This window comes from Lytechinus pictus, chromosome 18, assembly GCF_037042905.1.
Source record: "Lytechinus pictus isolate F3 Inbred chromosome 18, Lp3.0, whole genome shotgun sequence".
Taxonomy (NCBI): Eukaryota; Metazoa; Echinodermata; class Echinoidea; order Temnopleuroida; family Toxopneustidae; genus Lytechinus; species Lytechinus pictus.
The window spans coordinates 9,276,345-9,292,709 of NC_087262.1; positions in this window are offsets into that span (position 1 = coordinate 9,276,345).

The window sequence follows — 16,365 nt, forward strand, 5'->3', positions numbered from 1 at the left end:
AAAAAAATATATTTCACTTTTCAAAAAAATATATTTCACTTTTCAAAAAAATATATATTTCACTTTTCAAAAAAATATATTTCACTTAAAAAAAAAAATATATTTCACTTTTCAAAAAAATATATTTCACTTTTCAAAAAAATATATTTCACTTTTCAAAAAAATATATTTCACTTTTCAAAAAATAATATATTTCACTTTTCCAAAAAAAATATGTTTCACTTTTGAAAAGAATAATTTCACTTGTTACATTTTGATTTTGAAAGAAAACAAATCCTTTCACTTTTGTTGGATATCACATGCGGCTGCCGTATTAGACCGTACGTAAAATTCATCTATCTATCTATCTACCTACATGATATATCTATCTATCTCTCTGCCTAATATATATCTATCTGTTTAAATCTATCTATCTATCCATCTATCTGTCTGTCTATTTATCTATCTATTTCTCGAACTATTTATTTTTCTATCTATCTAACAATTATCTGTTTAAATATGTCTGTCTATCTATCTATCTGTCTGTCTCTTTATCTATCTATCTATCTATCTAATATCTATTTATTTATTTTAATATGTCTATATCTGTTTATTTATCATTCAATCTATCTATCTATCTAATGATTTATCCGGCTGTTTAAATGTCTGTATATCTGTCTTAATTTCTATCTATCTGCCTATTTATCTTTATCTATCTATCTATCTATCTATCTATCTATCTATCTATCTATCTATCTATCTATCTTAAGTCTATCTGTTCAAAATATGTAGGTCTATCTGTATGTCTACCTTTTATCTTTCAATCTAATATCTATTGATCTGTGCAAATAATCATGTCTGTTTATTTGTCTCTTTATCTATCTATCTATCTATCTATCTATCTATCTAATATCTATTTATTTATTTTAATTTGTCTATATCTGTTTATTTATCATTCAATCTATCTATCTATCTAATGATTTATCCGGCTGTTTAAATGTCTGTATATCTGTCTTAATTTCTATCTATCTGCCTATTTATCTTTATCTATCTATCTATCTATCTATCTATCTATCTATCTATCTATCTATCTATCTTAAGTCTATCTGTTCAAAATATGTATGTCTATCTGTATGTCTACCTTTTATCTTTCAATCTAATATCTATTGATCTGTGCAAATAATCATGTCTGTTTATTTGTCTGTTTATCTCCCAGGTAACAAGCCAACGTTGGCTCCACGTTGGAAACTCGAAAGTCGTTGGACGTTGGAAAAACTTGATGGATTAACGTTGAATCGACGTTGGAAACTAGTTTGATGGAAAGATGATGGACAATCAACAATGACACGACGTTGGCAACGTTGGAAACTTGTTAGTTGGAGAGTTGTTGGACAGTCGACAATGTCACAACGTTGGAAACACGTTTGATTGGATAGTTGTTGAACAGCCAGCAAAGGCACAACGTTGGCAACGTTGGAAACTAGTTCGCTGGAAAGTTGTTGAACAACCGACAATGGCACAACGTTGACAAAGTTGGAAACTAGTTTGTTGGACGGTCGGCAATGGCACAACGTTGGAGACTAGTAAGTTGGAGAGTTGTTGGACAGTCGACAATGTCACAACGTTGGAGACACGTTTGATTGGATAGTTGTTGACAGCCAGCAAAGGCACAACGTTGGCAACGTTGGAAACTAGTTCGCTGGAAAGTTGTTGAACAATCAACAATGACACGACGTTGGCAACGTTGGAAACTTGTTAGTTGGAGAGTTGTTGGACAGTCGACAATGGCACAACGATGGAAACTAGTAGGTTGGAGATTAGTCGGATAGTCGACGATGACACAAGGTTGGCAACGTTGGAAACTAGTTCGATGGAAAGTTGTTGAACAACCAACTATGGCACAACGTTGTCAAAGCTAGAAACTAGTTCGATGGAGATTTGTTGGATAGTCGACGATGGCACAACGTTGGAAACTGGTAGATTGGAGATCAGTTAGATAGTATACAATGACACAACGTTGATAAAGCTGGAAACTAGTTAGATGGGAGGTTGTTGAACAACTGACACTGGCACAACGTTGGAAACTGGTAGATTGGAGATCAGTAGGATAGTCGACGATGACACAACGTTGGAAAGTTGTTGAACAACAGACAATGGCACAACATTGGAAACTAGTGTGTTGGAGATTTGTTGGACAGCCAACAACGTCACAACGTTGGAAACGCGTGTTTGATTGGATAGGTGTTGAACAGCCAACAAAGGCACAGCGTTGACTACGTCGGAAACTAGTTCGATGGAGAGTTGCTGAACAACCGACAAAGGAACAACGTTGGAAACTATTTTCTTGGAGATTTGTTGGACAGTCGACAATGGCACAACGTTGACAAAGTTGGAAACTAGTTTGATGGAGAGTTGTTGAACAACGGACAATGGCACAACGTGGACAGCGTAATTGGAATAGTTTATTGGAGAGTTGTTGACAGTTAACATTGACACAATGTTGGAAACTATAGTTTGTTGGATATTTGTTTGACAGTCAACATAATATCCCGGCATAATATACACAGTGTTGAGAACGTTAGAAACTGGTTCATTGGAGAATTGATAATTGATAAAGTTGGCGGAGTACAGCAAGTCTGCATATGCCGACTTAACCCAAGACAAGACAAGACTACTCGCATAATTTCCAATGGGGCCAAGGGGGGGGGGGGGTCGATCAAGTAAGTTTGCTTGTCTATCCATGTCACCCTTGGTATCCCCCAGCAATAAGGGGAAAAGAAATCGAGAGAGAAGGAAAATAATGGGAAGGGAAAGAGGAACTAAAACTAAGTCTAATGGGAAAACAAAAATAAAGATGGGGTAAAATAGAGAGGCTGCATGCACCGGGGGATGCAAATGTGTCGATTAATATAGAAAATAAAGGAGAAAAACAAGAAAAAAATGTAGTTCAAGACCAGAATTTCCAGAAACGCCCTCGTCCTTTGCAGCTGGCTAGGCCTTTCACAGTAAGTACGAGATATGTCATAGGCCTACCGTCACATAACTAGAAGAAATTGAAGAAGGAAATACAAGCATCAAGTGTGCCTATTTGAAAATACCATACTATTCTGATGCGCAGAATTAGTCGCGACGTCGGACTCCTTCTTTCATGTCTGTGTAGTCTGCTTCCTTCAATTTTGAACTTGAAGAATCTGGCAGAATTTGGACTGGATAGTGGATATAGACAATTAAATTCCAGAATATCTAGTGATCTGGAACAGTACTTATAAGCTGCATATTTAGGACCTACAATCTACAGTGGAATTTTCTTTGCGCTTGCAGATAATCGGTAACTGCAACCATTGATCCCCTCCGAAAGATCCCGGAGTCAGCTTCTGTGCGCGTACAGTCCGACGCTAGTATATTCGTGTACTGTAAGTAGTAGTAAAGTAGTACTTAACACCATGCAGTCACTGCACAGTATAACATACTAACTAACCTCGTAATTAGCTTGTGTGAGTGACTAATACTAACCTCGCAATACGTGTGAGTGGGAACGAGTATGCGATACCAATGGCAAGGCAACAGTCGATCATTGGATGATTTTCAAGTACAGTGTTAAAATCTGGTGTTGGTGTAACCCAGGGAGCTCCGGCCCGCGCAGCGGGCCGGAGCCCAGGGGCTTACCGTGTAATTCACCATACCCATGGTAGTAGCGTGAAGTATGGTCTAAATAATTATCCGAATAAATAGTTAAAACAGAAATTAAGCACTTACCACGATTATATGGATGAAGGTCTAACGAGTGGCAGCTTCCTGACATCGAGGCACAGACTGGAACCTCAAAAAACGAAAAGTTCTGTTGCGGTAGCTCTCCTCTTTCAGAATTCAAAACAAAATGGCCGATTGAGACAAACAAAATGGCCGATTGAGACCGAGGCTAATAGCACTAGCGCATATAGACTTTGTCAAATTCGCGCATGCGACCTACACCCTCGGTACCGGTCTCGAACGGCCATTTTGCTATGAATTCTGAAAGAAGGAGAGCTACCGCGACAGAACTTTTCGTTTTTTGAGGTTCCAGTCTGTGCCTCGATGTCAGGAAGCTGCCACTCGTTAGACCTTCATCCATATAATCGTGGTAAGTGCTTAATTTCTGTTTTAACTATTTATTCGGATAATTATTTAGACCATACTTCACGCTACTACCGTGGGTATGGTGAATTACACGGTAAGCCCATGGGCTCCGGCCCGCTGAGCGGGCCGGAGCTCCCTGGGTTAGTGTTGGTGTTGTGACAACACCGTACTTGAATCAGGCTGGTGTTGAGATTGACCTCGGAAAATATGGTGTATTTCCGGCAGTTTGTGTTGAAGGCTGGTGTTGATTGTCATCTGCTGAACCCAACACTGCACTGTGGCTGCATGGTGTTGATGATCTACAAGCAATTTCCCTATTCAGCAACACCGACCCCCAGGGATTGGGAGAATCGTGATTTAAAGTTCAGTGTTGGTGTTGATGAACTGTAGCTTACGAACAGGGGGCGAACACGACGAACCATCTCCGTAAAATTATCTTTTACATTTAAGATGAGAGCAAATCATTAGAGTTTTAATACATTTCAATGAAAAATAATATTACGCTTGGTGTTGGAGCTCAGTTCAGCAGCCCTTTCACGCTCTCAACACCGTACACCGTACTTGAAATCAACCAATGACTTGCTACCTGGCATTCCTGCCTTATTTATTATACGCTGCCTTGAATTGACTTGGTCGGTCCTGCCTGGCCTAGCCTGGACCGAGTGTTTTCCAACTGCAGTCAAACCTGTAGTTGCTATGTGAGGCATTCTACACTTGACGCTGAAATATCATTTAATAGTTATGGCACGAGCGAGACTAGGCCATGGCCATGCATATTGAGATATCAGTTTACTTCTATCTTAATCAAAAAGAGGCACTCTTTAGTTACAGTAGGCAGTAGCTACGTTACTCTGAGTGAGGCCAAGTTACGCGACCTCCTTTTTAGATTTTGTAAATACTGAGAGACTGCAATTACACATGTGAGTTTTTGTGATGATTACTGACGTTGCAATTGGCATTGCATACCGAGTCATTAAACAATTGTAGACAGAAACAGAGATTGCAACTCGCAAGAAAATGTAATACATCTTAATTCTTATTACATATGCATATGTTTTTTGGTATTAGTCTTGTTTGAGAAAAAGAGGATGTCAAAAAAGTTTGAATGCTACAAAGGCCTCAATAAATATCACACGTAATTCTCTTGATTCCTCTTAATTATGTGAAGAGACTTGTAACAGAAGGAATGAAAAGAAATGAATAGCTGTAATAATAGTTGTAATGTTTTTTGATAGAATCATGAACAGGTTACAGATGATGATGGCACAGTGTTGAAAACTGTTTGATGGAGATGGCGCATCGTTGGATTTGTTTAAAATTAGACCAACAAAGAATCAACGTTACAACAACATTTAACCGATATTAGACAAACATTGAATCAACGTTTACGCCAACGTTGGACTAACATTGGACTAAAGTTGAATCAACTTTCCATCAACATTGGACCAACATTATACCAACGTTGGATCAACGTCACCCAACGTTGGACCAACGCTGCCATACCTGCCTCATCTGGACAATGATTATGCACTCATGAATATTCATTACATCAGTAAATGACCAAAATTTTAGGTAATATTGCTATAATAATTAGAGTATTTATGTTTATTCAATATTTCCACCATGAAAAGTTTCAGAAAAGTATGTGGCTCCATTACCATATCATTTATAATCAAAACATATTATTCTAAGTGAAATATTCAAGGTAGAGTGTGGAAAATGATATTAACTGTATTCTGCCAAGTATAGCAAAGTTGCTCTATATATAGGAGTCAATGACAGGATACAGTGGATAGGTGTAGGATGATAGGAATAGGATATAGGATTAGGATGTAGGATTTTAGGATAGGATAAGACATGATGATAAAGATTAGAGTGTAGAGTTGTAATGGTGGACTTCACCTTGAAACCAATTAATGTTTTGTTAATTACTGCCATACGTTGGAATAACGTTGGAGCAATGTTGGAGCAACGTTGTGACAACGTTGTAACAATGTTGGAGCAATGTTGCCAGACAACGTTGGAGCATTGTTGCTGGACAGCGTTGAACCAACGTTGTAAACATAGTTGGACTGACGATGTATGCAAGTGCACGTCCATCGCTGCTTCAACGTTGCCCATCAACGTTGCAGCAACGCTGTTATTGATGACTCAGCCGACATTATACCAACGTTGGAGCATTGATGGTGGACAACGTTGAACTGACGTTGGAAATGTTGTTGGTCTGACGATGTATGGACGTGCACTTCTATCGATGATGCAACGTTGCTTACCAACGTTGTAGCAATGTTGTATTTGACTATTTAGCCAACATTGGATCAACGTTGCCAGACAACGTTGAAACATTGTTGCTGGACAACGTTGAACTGACGTTGGAAATGTTGTTGGTCTGACGATGTATGCGCGTGCACTTCTATCGCTGATGCAACGTTGGCAGGCCAACGTTGAGACAACGTTGGGAAAAAATTACCCAACGTTGATCCAACTTTGGTCCAACGCTGTATTGTTACCTGGGCTATTTAATATCTATCTATTAAATCTGTTAAATATGTTATTCTATCTGTCTATCTATCAATAAATATATCAATCTATTTTCTCTCTATCTATATATCTATCCATCTGTTTATCTATCTGCGTATGTATCTATGTATCTATCTGTCTCTGAATCTATGTGTATATCAAATATAATATCATAATCACCGTTATCATCATCATCATATTTGCCATCAATCATCAGCATCATCCTCCTCATCGTATTTTTTATCATCAATCAATATCTATCTAATGTCTATCTGTCTATCTATCTAATACCTATTTATTTGTTTATATCTATCTATATATTAATCCCTTTTATTAATATATATCTATCTTCTATTGATCAATCCACCTATCATTTATCTCTCCATCCATCGATCTATCTATCTATTTATCTATCTTTCTTATACGTATCTGTTTAAATATGTATGTCTATCTGTCTGTCTATTTATCTTTCATACTTATATCCACTCATTTGTATAAATAATTATGTCTGTTTATCTACGACCGACCACCTAATTCGTCCGCACGACGAATTAAAATCTAGTTTCTTTTTCACTTGTTACATTTTAAATCTGAGAGAAAACAAATCCTTTCACTTTTGTTGGATAACACATACGACGGCGGCTGCCGTATTAGACTGTACGTAAAATTCATTCCTCACGTAAAAATCCATTCCTCTCGCGGCTACGTAAAACATTTCACTCTTGTTGCAAAATTCATTTCACTCAATTGCAAAAAAATACGTTCCTCTTTTTTTTCGGCCTGTAGGCGGCGCACATCATTGTTGGCAGGACGAGGTAACAGAGATGGTTGCAAAATTTTCGCTGTGCTGAGGGGAGAAATCATGAATCCGGTTGCAACACACAAAATGACAAGGATATGGGGATACCAGCAAACCCAATTACGACACTTTCCCCACGCGTGCCCGAGAATACACCACGAGGTGGGCCCATGAACACAAAACATAAAGTTTGATTTTATTGCTGATTATGCACAATAGCCAGTGCAATCAGCTGTTGCATTCTGCCCTACGATCAATCACTAACGTTTTGTAGGCATGATAGGAAGCATGAATAGCTCCACGCATGGCACTACACTATCTCCGGAGCTAAATGGACAAGATGTTGAAATTTTCCTTTTCTCCATTCCGTCTGTCTTTTACTTCATTGACATACGATAATCGCGATGATTGATGAAATGAAGCTTACAAAAGGCTACATTTCACTGGTCAACTCGCTTGTACTTCCGTTGCAAAACCAAATTCTCACCATTTTGTCACGGGCAGTGCTTCTTAAAACCAGACATAGGCGGTAAAGCATACATGACTGAATGGGTGAAGACGTCATCGCTTTCGGTGGACATTCTCGGCTAACACCAAATTTTTAGGGTTGAGCGATGACGTCATCACTTAAGTTCAGTCCCGTATACTCACTTTTCATGTCTGTTCAAAAGACGGTGAAGTACTGCCCGTTCTGAGAGTAGCATTTGAAAACCCCCCATTCATGTCTCGGACAAACTGGAGAGAATTTGGTTTTGCAGTGCAGGTACAAGCGAGTTGACCAGTGAATTGTAGCTCTTTGTAAGCTTCATTTAATCAATCATTACGATCATCGTATGTCAATGAAGTAAAAGACAGACGGAATGGAGAAAAGGGAAATTTCAACACTTACCTTGACCATTCAGCTCTGTAGATAGTGTATGTATAAAGTATTCATGCCCCATGCCTACAAAACGTATAGCCAGACCGTGCTAAGGTTAGTGATTGATCGTAGGGCAGAATGCAACGGCTGATTGCACTGGCTATTGTGCATAATCAGCGATAAAATCAAACTTTATGTTTTGTGTTCATGGGCCCACCTCGTGGTGCATTCTCGTGCACGTGGGAAAGTGACGTAATTGCGTTCGCTGATATCCCCATATCCTTGTCATTTTGTGAGTTGCAACCGCTTTCATGATTTCTCCCCTCAGCACAGCGAAAATTTTGCAACCATCTCTATTTCCCGCCAACAATGAAGCGCGCCGCCTACAGGCCGAGAAAAAAGAGGAACGTATTTTTTGCAATTGAGTGAAATGAATTTTGCAACAAGAGTGAAATGTTTTACGTAGCGAGAGGAATTGATTTTACGTGAGGAATTAACTTTACGTACGGTCTAATACGGCAGCCGTCGTATGTGTTATCCAACAAAAGTGAAAGGATTTGTTTTCTCTCAGATTTAAAATGTAACAAGTGAAACTAAATTTTAATTCGTCGAGCGGACGAATTAGGTGGCCTGTCTTAGATAAATAGATAAACAGACATAATTATTTAAACAAATGAGTGGATATAAGTATGAAAGATAAATAGACAGACAGATAGACATACATATTTAAACAGATACATATAAGAAAGATAGATAAATAGATGGATGGATGGAGGGATAAATGATAGGTGGATAGATTAATAGAAGATAGATATATATTAATAGATAGATATATATATATATATAACAGATAAATAGGTATTAGATAGATAGACAGACATTAGATAGATATTGATTGACGAAAAAATATACGATGATGAGGAGGATGATGCTGATAATGATGGTTCTAGGACAACTACCCCCTGGACAATCACCCCCGGACAACTACCCCCCGGACAATTACCCCCCGAGGACAACTACCCCCCGAGGACAATTACCCCCCGGACAATTACCCCCCGGACAACTCCCCCCCGGACAACTACCCCCCGGACAACTACCCCCCTGGACAATTACCCCCCAGACAATTACCTTCAGAAAATCCCCCCTTCTCTCCAGCATCAATGTTAGAATTAAGCCGGACCCATTGTAAGTTTTGGTCGGTGGCACAGGTTTCCGAAATATTTTCTACTTCATCTTACGTGTATAACTTTTTCATTCTCTTTTATATTGCTCTTTCTCCTGTTCTCTCTCTTTCTTCTTTTTTCCTTTTTTGTTTAGCGGCGCCTTCTGCATCATGAAAAATGGGGGGGGGGGGGGGGCTTGCACCCGAAACCTCCCGTTTGGCTATGCATATATACATCAGAAAATTTGTAAACTGGCCCTCATTCTAAGTTTTCATAGAACAATTGAACACGATGAGTCATAATAAACACGAATGCTGAATATCTTTGATTCCAACTGATCTGATCTTTTTGAATATTTATTTTGGGTTTAATTTCAGGTAAGAAATCAGGCAAATAGATAAATCGTTAACAAAACACCTTTATAGGTAGAAATATTGAAAGTCGATAACGCAACTATGAACACTAACACTGTCAAGTAGACCTATTAATCTGTTTTTTTTAACAGTTCAACTAACAAGAAGCTAAGAATTATGAAACAATTGGTGCACATTCCAGATTAAGATGTGGCTTTATAACTTAATACAGTAAGCTAAAAAACTTAAAGCAAAGATAATACACACAAGAACACCTTGTAAATTACAAGGTGTTTTTGTGTGTAGTATTCTTGGGTGAAAGCAATTAAACATTAAAGAAGGAAATTAAGTACCAAATTTACTAAATTGTAAACAATATGACATATTCAAATACAGTGTTTTTTCTATACAAATTGACAATCATGATGGTAAACAATTCGTTTAAGGTGCATTTTAAGGACGGTTTGTAAGAATTTATAAAGAAGTAGGCCTATGCATATCAAATAATGCGACCGCGCACCGTGAGCTGAAAATATTAATATTTAGACCATAAAACGGACATTTTACAGAGCACTTGAAAAATCAATTTGCAAATTTTCAAATAATGAAAGCTCGATATCCGAGATGAAATATGTTTTGTATAATTGGCTTCGAAACTTGATATTTTAAAGGAGAATGAAACTCTTGGAGCAAGTTAGCTTTTGTGAAAGCAGAAAAATCAAAGAATAAGATCAACAAAACTTTGAGTAAAATAGGACTAGTAATAAAAGAGTTATGAGCATTTGAATGTCGAGATCACTAATGCTATGGAGATCCTCCCATTGGCAATGCGACCAAGATCTGTGATGTCACACACGTACAACTCTCCCATTTGGACACTGAAAATATACCCCAAAACATCTCTTTTTGCTCATTCTAATCATATGACAAACGATTCATCAATGATATAATGTTGTGAAATCTCTGTACTTGTCATCTCATAAAGAGAACACCTCACCTTGTGATAGACTCTATAAAAGTGAGAATATAAGTGAAATAAGTACTAAAGTAATGAGGGAGTTGTACGTGTGTGATATCACAGATCTTGGTCGCATTGCCGTTGGGAGGATCTACATGGCACTAGTGATCTCAATATTCGAATGCTCATAACTTTCTTATTATTCATTCAATCTTCCTCAAACTTTCAACAATATGTTTCTTTGATTTTTTTTTTATATGGATTCAGCTGGTTTCAAGGGTTTCATTCTCCTTTAAGCTCCATATCAGCCTATATTGAGCAAGATATTAATCTCATCGAAAAAGCAATGCGAGCGCGAAGCGTGAGCGGAAAATACTTGATATTCCGGTATGAAAATGGTGAATTTGAGCACTATCTAAAGCATTGTGTAGGGAAATTGTGAAGTAGATTTGGAAAGCACTTAAAAAATGATGCGAGTGTGAAGCGCGAGCTGATATCTTCATTATTATTTTGACCTAGGACCTGGACATTCTATAGGTCTAAGGACATTTTGTCATCATATGAAAATGATGACAACTTTCTTATTCCTCTTCCTGAGTTCGATATGAAACATATGAAACTGTGATATTGTCGATATTCTTTTCTGAAAAGAGACAATTTAGTCATTAAGAATTCATGAAAATTTTGTTATATTTATCAATGTAATAAGCCTAAATGAGTGAGTAAAATGTGTTGACACTGAGGCCTGAAACTGGATATTTTAAGTACTTTTGTAATCATGAATAGGATTTGTGAGTTGATATATTTTTAACAAAAATGCGAGCGCAAATCGTGAGACGAAATTTTTGGTAAACTGTCATAAAAGGGGGGTTTTAAGTAGTTTGTTATATAATTTGGCAAATCAAATAATGCGAGCGCACAGCGCAAGCTGCAAGTTATATTCACACCATAAAACGGACATTAAACAGAGCACTTAAAAATCAGTTTGTAAATCAAACTAAATTATGAATAATGTCCGAGCTGAAATATGCTTTGTAATATCAACTTCAAAACTTGACATTTTAAGCTACATATCAGCCTATTTAGCAAAATGTGTATCTCATCGAACAGGCTATGCGAGACCGAAGCGCGAGCGAAAAAAATAATAAAGTGACATGAAATATATTTTTTAATCATTTTCCAAGTCATCCCCTGACCTTTTTTTCACTCGTCTCCCTCTTATTTTAACTCTTATTTTTCCTCCTTTCTTTCCCCTTCTTTTTCTTTTTTTCTTTCCCCCTTTTTTTCATTTTTTTTGCTCTGCCGATAGGGGGGGGGGCGGGCCCCTCAACCCCTGGATCTGCCTATGGATGGAGCTCAATTTTACAGCTTTCTAACGGCGTACGTTTGATTCCAAGATACTCGAGAATGCCTTAAGTACTTCTTACATCAAACGTACGGCCGACGTATGACTCTGTGCACTCCCTTTGTCTAGGGGGTAATTGTCCGGGGGGTAGTTGTCCGGGGGGTAATTGTCCGGGGGTAGTTGTCCGGGGGGTAGTTGTCCGGGGGGTAATTGTCCTCGGGGGGTAGTTGTCCGGGGGGTAATTGTCCGGGGGGTAGTTGTCCGGGGGGTAGTTGTCCGGGGGGTAATTGTCCGGGGGGTAGTTCTCCGGGGGGTAGTTGTCCGGGGGTAATTGTCCGGGGGGTAATTGTCCGGGGGGTAATTGTCCGGGGGGTAATTGTCCGGGGGTAATTGTCCGGGGGGTAATTGTCCGGGGGGTAGTTGTCCGGGGGGTAGTTGTCCGTGGGGTAATTGTCCTCGGGGGGTAGTTGTCCTCAGGGGGTAATTGTCCGGGGGGTAATTGTCCGGGGGGTAATTGTCCTCAGGGGGTAATTGTCCGGGGGGTAGTTGTCCGGGGGGTGATTGTCCAGGGGGTAGTTGTCCTGATACCGATAATGATTGATGGCAAATATGATGATGATGATAACGGTGATTATGATATATTTGATCTAAACATAGATTCAGAGCATGGGCGGAAATCCCAGGGGGGACAGGGGGGACGTGTCCCCCCTACTCAAACTAGTAGGGGGGACACAATATCAAATGTCCCCCCTACTATTTTTGGTCTTTTATGATGGTAAGAAATACATCATTCTAAATCGAAATAAAACATGTATTTGGGGACGAGTTGGGACAAGATGACCTTACTTTTGGGATAACCTTTTTTTTTGCTTGTCAAATGTTCCCGCCCCTTGTCCCCGTAGGCGGACCAGGGGGCCGAGGGGCCCGCCCCCTCCCCCCTCCCCCCTCCCCCTCTTGGCGGAGCAAAAAAAAAGAAAAAAAACGGAAAGAAAGAAGGAATAAAAGAGGGAAAAGAGAGGAGAAAATGAAGAGGACGACGAGTGCATAAAACAAGATGAGGGGAAGACTTGGAAAATAAAAAGAATCTTTCGTGCCACTATATATAACATTTTAGCTCTCGCTTCGCGCTCGCATTGCATGTTAGGTGATTTACATATCTTGTTCAATATGGAGCTCGAATGTCAAGTTTGGAAGTCAATATACAAAACATATTTCACCTTGGAAATCGAACTTTCATTATTTTGTGTGATTTACAAATTGATTTTTAAAAAGTGCTCTGTAAAAATGTCAGTTTTATGGTCTGAATATTAACATTTGCTGCTTGCCTTACAATTTTTCTACAAAGTGCTTGAAATATAAAGCTGAAATTGACTCTTTTTTCAGATCGGAGTATCAAAGTTTCATGATTTACATGATTAAAGATGTACATGTATATAGAATGCTTAGATTCTAGGTCTAAATAATTTATGAAACACGCGCGCGCATGTTTATTCAGATACTCAACTTGTTCTCTATTTAAATCATTATCCAGTTTCAGATCACAATATCAAAATATTTCTGCTCGCGCTTTGTGCTCGCATTATTAATGTGGGAAGACCCAATATTACTCATCCTTTTGTACATCATGAACAGAGTGGCCCATTTTTAGGTCTAAATCTGGTTTTTTTTTCTGCTTGCGCTTCGAGCTCGCTTCAATTATTAAATTATATAGCTATCCTGTTCACGATTACAAAAACTGATTAAAATTTTCCATTCTTTCTTTAGAAAGTTCAAAAATTTTCAGCTTGCGCTTCGTGCTCGCATTTTTTGATTGTTGAAATATGTAACGCCTTCATGGCTAAGTGCAAGCAGTCCTTAACAGTTACCTTTTCAACAGGTACCAGTTCAAAACGTATATAAAAATTTTCTGCTCGCAATTTGCGCTCGCATTATTAATACTCATCCTTTTCATGATTTACAAAACATGAGTAGAGTGTCTCGTTCAGTAAATATTAAAGGACTAAATCTCGAAATTTTACGCTCGCGCTTCGCGCTCGCATCAATTGTTTACTTATATACCTATTCTGCTTGAGTTTCAATTCTTTAGGTGAAAATGTCAAAAAAAAATTAGCTCGCGCTTCGCTCGCATTATTTGATTGTTAAATGCTACTTTAACAGGTATCTTTTCCATCAGTTTATTTCTGCTTGCGCTTTGCCCTTGTAGTAATTATTAAGTTGCATACACATCTTTTTCAGGATAACAAACATTGCCCAGAATGTTCAAATTTAAGGAAAAAATACATAAAATTTCCAAAAAATTAGCTCGCGCTTCGCGCTCGCATCATATAAATAAGGATTATGATACTATATATTAATTTATAAGAATAAAGCTAAGAAGTGACTAAGGAGGACTGCCCCTTCAAAGAAACAAACAAAAATCTTCTTCGAGCTGCCGATCGGGGAAATATGGCTGAAACAAATTTCCGCCCCCCCCCCCTATTGGCGAAGGCTGGATCCGCCCCTGTGTCCCCCCTACCTTTTGGGAGAGATTTCCGCCCCGGATTCAGAGACAGATAGATACATAGGTACATACACAGATAGATAAATAGATGGATAGATGTATAGATAGAGAGAAAATAGATCGATATATTTATTGATAGATAGACAGATAGAATAACATATTAAACATATTTAATAGATATATATCAAATAGATAAACAGTCAAATAAACAGACATGATTATTTGAACAGATCAATAGATATTAGATTGAAAGATGAAAGGTAGACATACAGATAGACATACATATTTTGAACAGATAGACATAAGATAGATAGATAAAGATAAATAGGCAGATAGATAAAAAGACAGATAAATCATAAGATAGATAGATAGATAGATTGATTGATTGATAAATAAACAGATATACAGACATATTAACAAATATTAGATAGATATATAGATAAAGAGACAGACAGACAGATAGATAGATTCGTAGATAGATAGACAGACATATTTAATCAGATAATTATTAGACAGATAGATAGAAAAATAAATAGTTTGAGAGATAGATAGATAAACAGACAGACAGATAGATGGATAGATAGACATATTTAAACAGATAGATATATATTAGGCAGAGTGATAGATAGATAGATAGATAGATAGATATATCATGTAGGTAGATAGATGAATTCTACGTACGGTCGAATACGGCAGCCGCATGTGTTATCCAACAAAAGTGAAAGGATTTGTTTTCTCTCAAAATTAAAAAAAAAATTGTTGAAAAGTGAAATATATTTTTTTCAAAAGTGAAATATATTTTTTTGGAAAAGTGAAATATATTTTTTGAAAAGTGAAATATATTTTTTTGGAAAAGTGAAATATATTTTTTTGAAAAGTGAAATATATATTTTTTGAAAAAGTGAAATATATTTTTTTGAAAAGTTAAATATATTATTTTTTGAAAAGTGAAATATATATTTTTTTTTAAGTGAAATATATTTTTTTTGAAAAGTGAAATATATTTTTTTGAAAAGTGAAATATATTTTTTTGAAAAGTGAAATATATTTTTTTGGAAAAGTGAAATATATTTTTTTGAAAAGTGAAATATATATTTTTTGAAAAGTGAAATATATTTTTTTGAAAAGTTAAATATATTATTTTTTGAAAAGTGAAATATATATTTTTTTTTAAGTGAAATATATTTTTTTTGAAAAGTGAAATATATTTTTTTGAAAAGTGAAATATATTTTTTTGAAAAGTGAAATATATTTTTTTTGAAAAGTGAAATATATTTTTTTGAAAAGTGAAATATATTTTTTTGAAAAGTGAAATATATTTTTTTTGAAAAGTGAAATATATTTTTTTGATAAGTGAAATATAAATTTCTTTGAGTGAAATGGTTTAGTGGAAGAGAAACATATTTTTTTCAAGTGAAACATATATTTAATTGTTTCCCTATGAGCGTGCCATACCCCCCCCCCCCATCAAACAATCATTGCGCTCGACCACATTTCTTACATCGTATCCTTCTACAAACGAACAGGGGGAGGGGAACTTTTTTTTTTATTTAAAAAAAAAAATAGATTATTGGGGAGGGCTGGTCGTGCACCAACAACAATAACAAAACACACAATCAGATGGCCAATCTTGCATCATTTCTTAATCAGTTTTACAGTACGTCAAAAGTGGGAGAGCGTGTGACTGTATTACGTCCCAAGCCCCGTGGCCCCGACGGTAATCGGATCTTGTCCCTCCTGCTATTGCCCATTTTCATTATATTTGTGTTTATT